The 13,363-nt window shown below is 40.0% G+C and overlaps 1 protein-coding gene across 6 annotated transcripts in view; it reads right to left on the minus strand.

Annotated features, from left to right (window-relative positions):
* Positions 1-13,363, minus strand: part of VTI1A (vesicle transport through interaction with t-SNAREs 1A) — a 444,836-nt gene that overhangs the window by 282,176 nt on the left and 149,297 nt on the right. The gene's annotated exons all lie outside the window — the stretch shown is intronic.

Consider the following 13,363-nt stretch of genomic DNA (forward strand, 5'->3'; position numbering starts at 1 on the left):
TTTCCTTACCCATGGTATCTCTTTTATATCACAGGACAAACATGGCTACAATGCAACCTCCTGAACAGGTATTTGAACAGTAATATGGTTTTATTTTGCTAATGAAGGGACATTACAAAAGGAAGTAATCTTCTTAGCACATGATTCTTCCAAGAGCTGGCACAAAGTGATTCTTCCAAGAGCTGGTTAAGGCACAAAGTGCAGAAGCCCTGGTTTATACTCAAAAGGGTCTCATACATATTTAACTCATATCTTTTGGGCTCACATGAGCTGGGAAGAAAAAAAAGAAAAAGAAAAAGAAAAAAGATGCTTCCGAGAGCAATCTGTGCCAAAAATTTAAAAATTATGAGCACAATATTTTAAAATTCTGAAAATGTTATTTGTCAAATAAGCGTGGTGGCCACCAGCATACAGTGGGGAGATCACTGTGCAGGTGCTTCCTGGGGGCATGGACTCAGTGGTGAAGCTCCCCCAGAAATACCTGAGGGCCCTGCTCCTTCATGCGAGGTGTACCAAGTATGGGCAGGCAGGCAGACTCAGCAATGTAGGATCCAGGTGTGGAGGGATGCAGGGGGTGGGTTGAAAGGGTTGTGTGTGTGAGAGTCTGGATGTGGGCAGCTTACTAGGGAATGGAGATACATAGGGGCTTGTTGAGGGGTTCTGGGTGCAATGGTAATGGGACTCTGTGGGGGAAGGGGTGACTAGGTAAAGGCGGTTGAGCTCAGCAGGGAGGTCTGGGTGGGGGAACTCCAAAGAGTCCAGATGTTGGGGGAGTGGGGCTCAGCAGGGTGAGGTCCAGGTACATCTAGCAGAGGCTCACTCGGGCAGTCCAGGTGCAAGAGGAGTGAGGCTCATTGGGGCATTCTGAGTGTGGAATGTTGAGGCTCAGCAGGAGGGTCTGGGTTTGAGGGTGCATTAGGATCACACAGATGGGGAAGCAGGTCTTGATAAAGGAATCCCTCTCCTGCAGCTGAGGAGTGATGGGTGTGGGGGGAGGAGAGAGGGAGGAGAGTTTGCAGAGCTTCCTGCAGGTGGGGGTGGTTCTGACCAAGTCCTAGATGCTGTGGGGGGAGGGGATTAAGAAAATCCTATCTTCACCAGTTCAGCTGGGATAGCAGCAGAGCCTGGCAGAGGGTAGGGACCACTAGTTGGGTCTTTCCAGGTCTCATCATGTGCCCTTCAGTAACTTACCTCTGTGCCAGCTGCTCTGGGTACATACAACAAGGTCACATGACCACGGTTGTGGCTTCCCCATCAAAAAGTTGTTTTTCTGCTGGGAAGCAAAGAATTCTGCAAGGGGACAAATTCTGTGCATATGTAGTGATGCAGAATTCTTGCAGGAATAATGCAACAGAGGCTTTTTTGCCTCTTAAAATTCATCAAACTTTTATGTTTAATTGGAGGTTTAAAGTCTGGGCTGGTGAAAATCTGCCTCCAGCTTCTGGTATTAAGTTTTGAATAAAAAATTGTTATTTTTCTGTAAAATTGTCATTTTATACTTTTTTTTTCCCAAGACCTAACCTGTGTCTCGGATTTGTCAGCTGACAATAGAAAGGGAAACTGGACCTCCAGGAAAATATAAGATTTAAAGAGACAAGGCTCTTGTTTTTTATGAAGGTGAAAACATTACTGTATTCTTAAACCCACTGAACATATTACATAAATATACAATTGTTAAACCAAAGTAACACATAATCTGTTGCCTTTCACATCATAACACTGACCCTAATCTCAGGGGCATAAACAAACATGCATATTTTGCGCAAACTTTAATCATAAAAAAGAATAAAATATATTCCAACATTAATATTTCAGCAAATAGCCATGTGAAGGAGCATGAATGTTTAATTTAGACATCACCTCTGTCACTATATGTTAGACATCACACCAATGATCCTCCTCTAGGAATTCCAAAATGTAGTCAAGTTCTCCACGTGTAACTGAAAATGATACGCCACTGCACTACAGTTCTCTCCCCTAAAATAGTAATATTTTAATATTTGTTAAAATACCCTCTTCTAGATAAATACTATTGCATTGCCCAGCTCTGTCAATCCTTGCTTTCACTGCTACAATGCAAAGTTTGGACAATACTACAATGTTTTTCTAAGCGCCTAGTGAGTGTCATCTTAAGAAGCACTCATTCCACAAGCAACTCAGTGGGATCACTGATGAAGTCAAGTGCTATTCAATGAAAATGCATCAAGAATCTGGACCGCATCACTTTGAAGGAGATAATCATGCCTTGATTCTGACTCCTGGCGCACAATGAACATGGGAGTTCAATGGAATTCCTTGTGAGGAAGGTACTCTGTTCAAGGTGAGTGTGGCAATAGGCCTTATATTAGTACTAAAAGCTAGTAACTAATTGTAGTACTTAGCACTGCACTCTTCAAATAAGCCTCAAGACTTGTGTTCATAAGTTAATACACAATTCTGATAAAACAAGACACTTATGTGATACCCTGAACACAATTAACAGAACTAGTATCCTCATTGGCAGGCTCCAGATCCTCCCATGGCTCTGATCCTGGACCATTTAAGTCAATGAGAATTTTGTCTCTGACTTCAACGGCCCCAAATGCTTAACCCAAGATGATGCTGGGAAGCCCACTCAGGTTGCTTTGGAAAGGAACATCTCCTATTCATAGAATAATAGGGCTCTATGAGACCTCAGGAGGCAATGAGTCAAACCCCCTGCCCAAAGCAGGACCAACCCTAACAATCATCCCAGACAGGGCTTTGTCAAGCCACAACTTAAAAACCTCTAAGGATCGAGATTCTACCACATCCCTAAGTAACCCATTCCAGTGCTTCACCACTCTTCTAGTGAAACAGCTTTTCCTAATAGCCAACCCACCTGCCCCACTGCAACTTGCTCCTTGCTCTGCCATCTGTCACTGCTGAGAACAGCGTCCTTCCATCCTCTTTGGAACCTCCCTTTAGGTAGTTAAAGGCTGCTATCAAATCCCCCCTCACTCTTCTCTTCTGAAGACTAAACAAGCCCTAATCCCTCAGCCTCTCCTCATAGGTCATGCACTCCAGCTCCCTAATCATTTTCTTTTCCCTCTGCTAGACCCTTTCAAATGCATCTATATCCTTTCTGTAGTAGGGGGCTGAGAATTGGGTGCAACTTTCCAGATGTGGCCTCAGCAAGGTTGAGTAAAGGAGAATAATCATGTCTCTAGATCTGTTGGAAAGGGTCCTCCTAATGCACCCTACTATGCCATTAGCCTTCTTAGCTACAAGGGCACACTGATGACTCATATCCAGGTTTTCATCCACTGTAATCTCTAGGTCTTTTTCTGCTAAACTGCTGCATAGCCAGTCGGACCCCAGCCTGTAACAGTGCTTGGGCTTCTTCTATTCCAAGTGCAGGACTCTGTACTTGTCCTTGTTGAATCTCATCAGATTTCTTTTGGCCCAATCCTCCTATTTGTCTAGGTCACTCTGCACCCTACTCCTATCCACCAACTAGACATCGAGCCACTGATCACTACCCGTTGAGCTTGACAATCTAGCCAGCTTTCTATCCACCTTACATTTATGAAATCTATACTTCCTTAAGTTGCGGGTAAGAATTATGTGAGAGACCGTATGAAATGCTTTGCTAAAGTCAAATAATTTCCCCATATCCACAGAGCCAGTTACCTCATCACAAAAGGTAATCAGGTTGGTCAGGCATGACTTGCCCCTGGTGAATCCATGTTGACTATTCTTCTTCACTTTCCTTTCTTCCAAATGCTTGAAAATGGATTCCTTGAAGATCTCCTCCATGATCATTTCAGGGACGGAGGGTGACTAGCCTGTAGTTCCCCAGAATCTCCTTCTTCCCTTTTTTAAAGGTGGGTAGTACATATGCCTTTTTGTAATTGTCCGAGACCTCCCCCAATTTCTACAAGTTTCCAAAGATAATGGCCAAAGGTTCTGCAATGACATATGCCAACTCCCTCAGCACCCTTGGATGCATTCAATCCAGCCCCGCATATTTGTGTGTGTCTAACTTTTCTAAATAGTTCTTAACCTCACCTTGTCTCTCATATCTTTGGACCAACACAGATACACCACCACTCCAAGCAACTTATTTCTTGGCACTGGTATTTGAGAAGTTTGGTAGTTTTATTTATTTTTGTTAGTTTTAAGGTTCCTGAGCCTGGACGTTTCCCCACCTCCTTTAAATGCACAACTGAGCAAGAGAAAGGTTTAAGTGAAAGAGGCTAGGTCAAGAAAGACGAATATATATACCCTGTCATTCTATATAGCCACTTTCCTCCGCTCCCTCATTCACATTACATAAACATGCCTTTGACTCATTTCCTCAACAATATACCCACGTGATGACCCTTAATCGTACTTGAACTCTAGTCTCCTGTCTGGTACCACCCCATGAAGCGTGCTTGGCAGAACTTCCCAGATGGCTCTGACATACAATAAATGTGTCGAAATGGAACAAGAAATTATGTTCCGGGATTGAGTTCACTTCTCTGTGCACAAAAATACTGTTTCATGAACATGAGAAATCTGTACTTAAATAGCACCCTAACATTAAGGTTTTGCTCTTCAATCACTGTACACATTAAGTCTATAAAAAGGAAGAAAAATATAAATCATCTTTTTGGAAGCACATGCTACCGTTTCCATGAAACCAGAAATTCAGACTTTCCTAATGTCACGCATTATCTTACAAAATGAGCTTAAAAAGGTTTGTCTTGGGTGAGCAATTACAGCACATATTTTCTTACTGTTTGAGAGACTAATTTGGGGTGACCTCATCTCTCTTCTTCAATGGGACTCAATAGGGAACAGGCAGACTGTGGAGGAGGCATGCTTAAGTTTTAATGGAGCAGCAGCTGTGTGAGGCACTAACTCACTCTCTCAGAGCAATCTCTGCCCTTGCCATTTGCAAAGTAAAAATGATCAGTGAGAGAAACATAAATCAATAATTGGAGTTCCCCCTCTATTTAGACTGTTTAATTAATTAACCGGTTAAGCATTATGCTCCAGCCAGGATGGAGCGCCTCCCACCTGTGATGCTTACCTGTTAAACTATTCATATCCCTAGTTCAGACATTATGCCGTAGTGTTGCAGCATATAAAAAGGATTCACTATTTTTCACTCCACCTTTTGTGATTTGTTAAAAGCGAAGCCAATTTGTGATAGAAACTACATGCTTTAGAAACCTCTCCTTCCTTTCTTTCCTTAGAACATAGCAGGGGGAGGGGAAGTGAGAATAATAACTAATGATAATGTAGTATATATATTAAGGTAGCACAATACACATACTATACGTTCCAACTAAGATCAAGGCCCCATTGTGTTTGATGGTATTCGTAGCAGCCCTTACCTTGAAGAACTTGTAAACAGACAATAGAAGCAAAGTAGGGAAGGAGAGAAGGCAATATTAATCCATTTGTACAGGTGGGGAACTGAGGCTCAAGGTAACATGTTAAGTCTGCAAAAGACAAGAGAACTGAAGCCAGATATACCCAAGACTCAGGCCCACTCCTTAGTCAAGTCAAATTTCCTTTTTCAGATTCTTCCTCATCCACATCCGCCATTCCTACCTCTCTCTCTCACCTCCCTCCCTTCCCCCCTCCCCCCCCCCGCCCCCAGCCATCCCTATTGCTTAAAAACATATGGTTGTGAACTGGAAATTTAAAGCAAGAGTTTGATCAGGATGCGTTCCAAATTTTCTCCAATATCATGGACCCATGTATTTGAGAAAGTCTACCACAGTAGCTGTAAACAGACAAAACTGTTTTTTAAAGCATCACTACTCTCAGATAAAGAAATCGGACAATGAAATTAATATGCAAACTAATACAGCCAATTAAACCTCTTATGTCCTCCTTTGCTGATAATTTCTATTCTACCCTTTCAAACAGTATGATGTGTGAGGTAACAAGAAAAGGTATGTGATAATAGTGGAGTATTAAGCGATCCAAAGACTCCTTTAGAATTTTAAATAAAGTTCAAGGCAGAATTCCAAAGGGTCAAAGTGTAGGGGGAATGAAGCCTGAGCCCTTACTTCATACCAAGAGATACAGAAGGAAAATTCTCTCTCCTTCTGAAATTAATGTGAGTTTACCATTGACTTTAGTGAGGCCAGGATTTCCCCTTTAATTTTTATAATTTGTGACATGACAGGCGATGGATACAAGTGCCCCTATCATCAAAAGTATTTGTTTTCAAGCAAAAATTCAGGAAATGTAGGTTAAGCATTTTTTCTAATTCAGACAGTCTTCACCCAACATCTTTCACATAATAATGTTCTTGCTATGTAGCTTTGTAACCTACCATAATATAGAATATTTCTCAACATTTGACAGTGTATATATTGCAAACAAGATAAAAAGTTGAGGAATAAAGAGGAAGAAAAAGTGGTGTTTTTAATGTCTGAAGATAGCACAAGAAGCAATAGGCTTATATTGCAGCAAGAGACATTAGGAAAAACTTCCTAGATGTCAGAGCAGTTAAGCATTGGAATAAAATATCCAGGGAGGTTGTGGAGCCAGGGATGGTCTAGATCAGTGTTTCTCAACCTTTTTTTATAAACTACCTCTTTTTCAAAATATATACCCCCAGTGTCTACAGTTTTCTGACAATTTTTTTTCTACCATTGCAACACATTTGTTTAAACAACTTAACTGTAGCTGGGCAGGCGATGAAATTTTAGGGTGTAAAAAGTACAAAAATAATAAAACGCTATAAAACTTAAAACAACAATTCAGTTTTCTCCAAATTTGTGTTGACATACCCCCCCAGACTTCTCTTGAGTACTCCTAAGGTTGAGAAACCTTGTACCACTGGTTGAGACACACTGGTCTAGATTAGTTCTGTACCCTGTACTCAAGGCAGAACTTGACGACCTCGAGGTCCCTTCCAGTACTACACTTTTATGATTCTATGATTCTATTAATAGCTATAATTTAGGTTGGTCCTATAACAATTCTTATAATTTATTCATTCAGCATGGCAATATGCTAATATTTATGCCAATATACTCAAAATGAAGATGGATCACAAGATTATTCCATATTTACTGCAACTCCAAACCAATTTTTTTTTAAGTTAGGAGGAAGTGAAAATAACTCTCCTACTATCTTGCTCTTTTTCAGTCCTTGTCCCTTTCAAATCCCGGAACCAACAAGGCTACAACAACACTGAAAACAATTCTGCGTATGGCCTATAAGGCAGAGTATTATTTTTATGTATTATGGAGGGCAGGCCTTAATTATAAACCAAGCCCCATTGTGCTAGGCACTATATAAAAATATAGTAAGACAGCCCCTGCCTCAAGGACTTTTAGAATCTAAAAGAATAGAATGTACCTCATGCACATATAAAAATGTTAAGTCTATACTGATTTGAAAGTAAAGTGCAGTAAAAGTTTACTTTATTAGTAATCAGGAGATTCAAATACATGAGAGAGCAGATCTGCTAAGTGTAAGTGCAATTTTCACAGAATCAGATTTATTTTTTTAAAAGAACTCAATTATATTAAGAATTACTTAGGTCCTAACCTAAGGATAGAAAAAATGAAATGTAGATTTCAGCAACAAGACCTCTCCATGAAAAGAGACAATCTATCTCACAACCCAGAACTAGACTGATAGCATGCTAACCCCTTAAAATGCAGAATTTAGTCAGATTACACTGGCCCCTTTTCCGGAAGGGGCATGTAAATTTCAGCAGTCGTCGTAGGGAAATCCGCGGGGGATTTAAATATCCCCCGCGGCATTTAAATAAAAATGTCCACCGCTTTTTTCCGGCTTTTAAAAAAGCCGGAAAAGAGCGTCTAGACTGGCCCCGATCCTCCGGAAAAAGTGCCCTTTTCCGGAGGCTCTTATTCTTACTTCAAAGTAAGAATACTTCAAAGTAAGAATAAGAGCCTCCGGAAAAGGGCACTTTTTCCGGAGGATCGGGGCCAGTCTAGACGCTCTTTTCCGGCTTTTTTAAAAGCCGGAAAAAAGCGGCGGACATTTTTATTTAAATGCCGCGGGGGATATTTAAATCCCCCGCGGATTTCCCTACGACGACTGCTGAAATTTACATGCCCCTTCCGGAAAAGGGGCCAGTGTAGATGTAGCCATTGAGTTTTAAGCAGAGAAAATGGGATTTAGCTGAATTTCAGATAAATGCTTTGGAAGGAAAGGAAAAAGTTTGCTAATGTAAAAAAACCCAAACAAACCCAGAGGATGATATGAGACTTTCTGGTAATGTTCTATGTGGCCTATGGTTAATTATGCGACTTTTTTTTCAAATTTAAATTGGAGGAAGAAGTGGGCAACATGCTATCAGATAAAGCAGAGTAGTTTTCCTAAATGTAGCTAGGCAGAAGAGCAAAAGGTGCAGAACTGTGTTATTTTGAGAGAATACTAGCAGTTTATTGGTCTCCAACACTGAAGGAAGCAATAAACTGTGGCACTAGTATATCATGAAAAAGGATACAACCTTTATTTATTTATTTTTACATACACTGTAGATTTATGATAGGCAAAACTCTAAGACAGGCTAATGGGAGTTTTGGTCAATAAGAACAGCAGGAATGAGTAAGTTTTAGTAAGATGTAGTACGATTTTGTTAGTTTATAGCATATATCCAGTATTTTGTATTGGGTATACAGTGTTAGAACTACAGAGATGGTATGTGAATATATAAATAGTGAGCTAACACTAGTTATGCCCTTTTTATATAGTATAGTTTGGGCCTGTCCATAGTAGCAGAAAAACATTTTCAACCCTGTTTGAAACAAGTGGGTGCTCTGACAGATCTGCAAGTACATTAATTACTTGCTTGCCACATGCCCGCTTAACACTTTTTCGCAATAGTACGATTTTTTGGAGGGAAATGTTTTTTGAACAACACGACCGTCCCCAAAATAACATAGTTTCCCCAGCCTCCCTGCAAAGTGGCAGAGGGTTTGCCGCACCGTTTCCCGGCAACCCCCTCTTGCTGGACACCTTGCTCCCTCTCCTCCGACCCAGCTTGCAGGCCGGTGGCTGGGTTTCCCCATCACTTGAAACGCAACCCCCACCTTTTTCATTATTTTCAATGGGAAAATTGACCCCTTATAACAAGTTTTCACTTAACACGATCATTTTCTGAAACATATCTACCATGTTAAATGAGGAATTACTGTACTTTAGAGATGAACAAAAAAAATTATATAGTATCATGAGCTTTTGTGGGCACAACCCACTTCTTCAGACAAGTACAGCAAGTGGCCTCATCTGAAGAAGTGGGATGTGCCCACAAAAGCTAATCTCTCTCTCTCTATATATAAAAAGGTCTTTCCTTCCGCATGACAGAATGATGTCATCAGGCTCTCTGGCTGCAAAAGGAGCTGAAGAGAGGAGTTGGTGAATATAGCGAGCACAGGGTGCAGCATCCTAGTGATACTATATCCATTTTTTTTTGCTAGTCTCTAAGGTGATACAGGACCACTTGTTTTATAATTTTTTTCAAGTTACAGACTCACACAGCTACCCCTCTGAGACTTTTAGATCTCAAAGTGTCCATGCTAAACCAACTTGTGCATAAGACCAACTTTACTTGTGGTAACAAATGCTGAAAATTTAAGTGGAAATCCAAATTTAAGTGGATAAGCCAAAATCATGGCGTGTCATCTTATTTCTGGCTTTCATATTGTAAGTTTGATATACAGACACACCATATATTCAATTTTTAGGTCATATTGTTTTGCTTCAAAATAAGCACGCTATAGAAATTGGTCCAGTTTTGAACAAAAAGTCTGATGTTTCTTGAACGTTGTGAATCTTTGAAGACTTTGTTTTTCTGTTACTGTGAGTTTGCTATTTATATGGGATCTATCATTGGTTTTTATTTCAATGTAACACTCACAACATTTACCAATGGATTTATCCCTTAAAGTTCAGGTGATTGTGCTCTATGAGGGACTACCCAGCTGGATTTTCTTAAACTTCCAAAATGTAAGAAGCCCATTTATTCAGGAATGCTTCATGGAGGAGGCTATTAGTATAGTGCTCCATAACCTACACAGATTGCCAATTAATTTCTGATTCATGTTCAAGATTCTGATGTTCACTCAAATTATCTGAGTGCATTAATTAAGAGACCATCAATTTCTCTGGGCAATGCCACTACAATTGTGAACAGCAAAAGGCAGGTAAAATCCACTGATTCAAAGAGAAAAGGACTAAATGTCAAAGCATTGATGGGTCCCGGATCAAACTCCTTTCCTCCTTCTGCCAACAGAGCTGAGCATTAGTGCTTGCAGCAAGACACACCTATTTATATGGCTTTGGGTAGAGGATATAAATTATACGATTGAGAGCAGTCAGATGTGAGAAGTAATATGGAGTATGTCACTACATATTGGTTCTCTGGGATTCTGCTCTCGTATATTTTTAATCATTGGTAAAAGCCCTTTTCTCCCTCCCTTTATCTGCCTTGTCTACTGTGACTGTAAGCTTTTTGGAGCACAGACTATAGTTTAATGAGTGTTTGTACACAACATTGCACAACAGGGCCCTGATATTGTCTGGAGCCTCTGGTTGCTACTGCAAAACAAATATGTAATAACAGACAATAGACATTTAAAAAATTTCAAACAAATTTTGCCAAAAGAGTTGCAATGATTACATTTCTAAGCATGGTTCCTTTTGCCAAAATGACTTATTTTTATGAAATCTCATCTGTATCTCTGGCTTCTTTTAGTCAGACTTCTTATGAACAATAGCTTAATGAAAGAATTATCCTGAATTCTGAAGAGCAGAATGCAAAAGAACCAAGAAGAAAAATACACAGACTAAGTGATGACAGAAAGACTTGTCAGTTTGTTTTAGCCTGCGCTAAATTCTTTACCTCATTGGCTGAAGCTGTGTTCCATAAAGGAGAAAAAGGTGTTATGGAAAATAAGAGAACTAAGTGAAGTACTGAATGAAGGTGCAGCATGATTAAGTGAAAAGGGTGCTGACATGCACGGAAGCTAATACAGCGAGTTAAGAGAAGGTGTTGAGCATGTATTAAAATGTATTTAGGTCCTACACAATGACAGCCTATGTAAAGAATCTAGCACCATAAAAACAAAGTAACAGTGAAACCAATATCTTCTCTCCCATAGATCTCCCCTCCCCTCTACCTGCTGTCCACAACACTGAGGAAATAGAGGGGAACATAGACTGGGGATCCGTCTACTATTTTTTCTTTTTCACCTTCCTTCAGCCACAGTATATACAGCATACTTTTTACATGTTAATATAATGCTGACAGATGAAATGCCAGCTCGTGTGAAGGTCCCCTACTTCTCACTGGACACATAGATGGAAGCTATCTGGTTTTCATGGGTTAATACTGCCTGATAAAATAGATATTAGAATTCTAAGAAAGTGTTTGGCTCTACTTAATGCTTGAGTATTGCTGCTTGCATTAATCTTACTTGTAATGGCAGTGTTCAATACTGTAATTAATATTTGAGCAGTTGTACTGTAAGCCTCTGGGACTACATAATGCGCCATATGGGAGAGGGATATTAGTTAGTACAATGAGCTGCTTTTCTACAGAAATTGTTATGCCCTCCTGAAAGAGGAGATCCATCGATACCAGATGAGCTATGGCTGGATCTCATATCTGGATTAATAAATTGTCAACAAAAGGACTAAGCAACTCTTACGGTTGTTCTGCTCTCCTCCCCATGAAAATGAGTGAAGGAATTGGATTCCTCCCATCAGTTGAGTTTGAAGCTCAGAGCACATGGCAGGAGAAAGATTTAAAACCCCAAATCGAATGACCTAAGGATCTCTATGGTATTTTGACTCTGGGGAAAGAAGATGTTTCGAGGCATAAGTAAGAGATCCCCAGCTGCTCATGCCAGGCTATCCCTAAAGGACAAATAGGACTTGCAGATTATAGAAGCCTATAACTCATTTGTGAATTTGCTTGCTTTAACTTTGTAAATAAAATTTTCCAGTTTCTTTTTTCTCTGTAATAAATCTTCATATAGTTTACTATAGGATTGGCTACAAGTGTTATTTAAAGCACAATTGACCAGGGATAAGTGACCATTTTTTGGGGATTAGGAGTAACATGAATATTGCTGTGATTCCTGACAGAAGGGGCTGTCTATCACAGAGATACACTCATATGGCTGGCAAAACTGACTGGAGTACCCAAAGGGACTATCTGTGACTCAGTGTTAAAGCTGTTGAAGTGCCTCAGGGGTATGTACATGGTGCAGGCAGTGAAATCCAAGTTTAGAACTCACAACCAATTTTGGGTTCATGCCTTGGTTTTTTACAGTCTGCTCTGAGATTTTATTCATGATTGTGTGTCACCGTTGGGAGCATCACAGCTAATACATCTTCTGTACGTACACAATGTTGATTGTGGCTTTGATTCTAAAAACATACTACTGGGTATCCTGTTTCTTACATGCAAAGATCGATTCAGTGTTAATGTTGCCATGCATGCCAGCAAGCATTTTACGAGAACTATGCACTACTTCCTTGGGATATTGTACTGTAGGGTATGCTCAGTGCAGGACAAATTTGATGAGGAACAATCTCAACAGCTTCAGGAACGGCAATATACCAAGAGGATGCTTCCTAGACTCTATTACTGTAGAACTCAGTAAAGTTTTTTTTTATCCATTTCATAGTAAATAGTTAGAAATCAGACACTTGCAGGTGATAAATAGAAAACCAAAAGAAAAATAAAGCCATGATGAATTCTTGGCGACCTGTCTAGTTTAACTGGGTTTAGCATCTATTTCCAACTGACTCTGCACTGCTCCTGCTCTGGATTGCTCTAAGTATTTTGCTTACTCTCCTGTAACCTTTAAAGTTTCAATTTCTACTCAATAATATCAAAACATGGAAAGGTTTAAACACTCAATTTGCATTAGTGCTAGATAAAATCCATTTCAGCGGTTGAGGGTAAGGCTTGTTTAAAAGCTCCATAAACTTTTTAGTGCAAAGCCAGTTAATTTTTCTTTGATGACATCAGTGTAGCAGTGGCTTTCTGTTGCACTTCACAAAGAGGCCCAACACTATTTTACAACATTCAATATTCTGCTTTAAAAAAAAAACAAAACAAAAAAAACGAGTCCAGCTACTTCATTCTCCAAAACGAGAAAATAAAATAATGATAATAAAAGCAACCTCTGATTCTTTCCCCAGATATAACAGGAACATTGCAAATGGAAGAGCTGAGTTGTAGATGAAACACTACTGAACTCTACTACTGTGCCAGAGACAGACTGAGAGAATAGCTAGAAGAATTAGACTAGGCCCTGTTAACATATTTACTACAAACTGGGGCCAGCAGAGTCTGCTTGAAGCAGCTGACATCGGACATCACCCCTAATGATCTGCTTGGGCC

This window comes from Pelodiscus sinensis, chromosome 8, assembly GCF_049634645.1.
Source record: "Pelodiscus sinensis isolate JC-2024 chromosome 8, ASM4963464v1, whole genome shotgun sequence".
Taxonomy (NCBI): Eukaryota; Metazoa; Chordata; order Testudines; family Trionychidae; genus Pelodiscus; species Pelodiscus sinensis.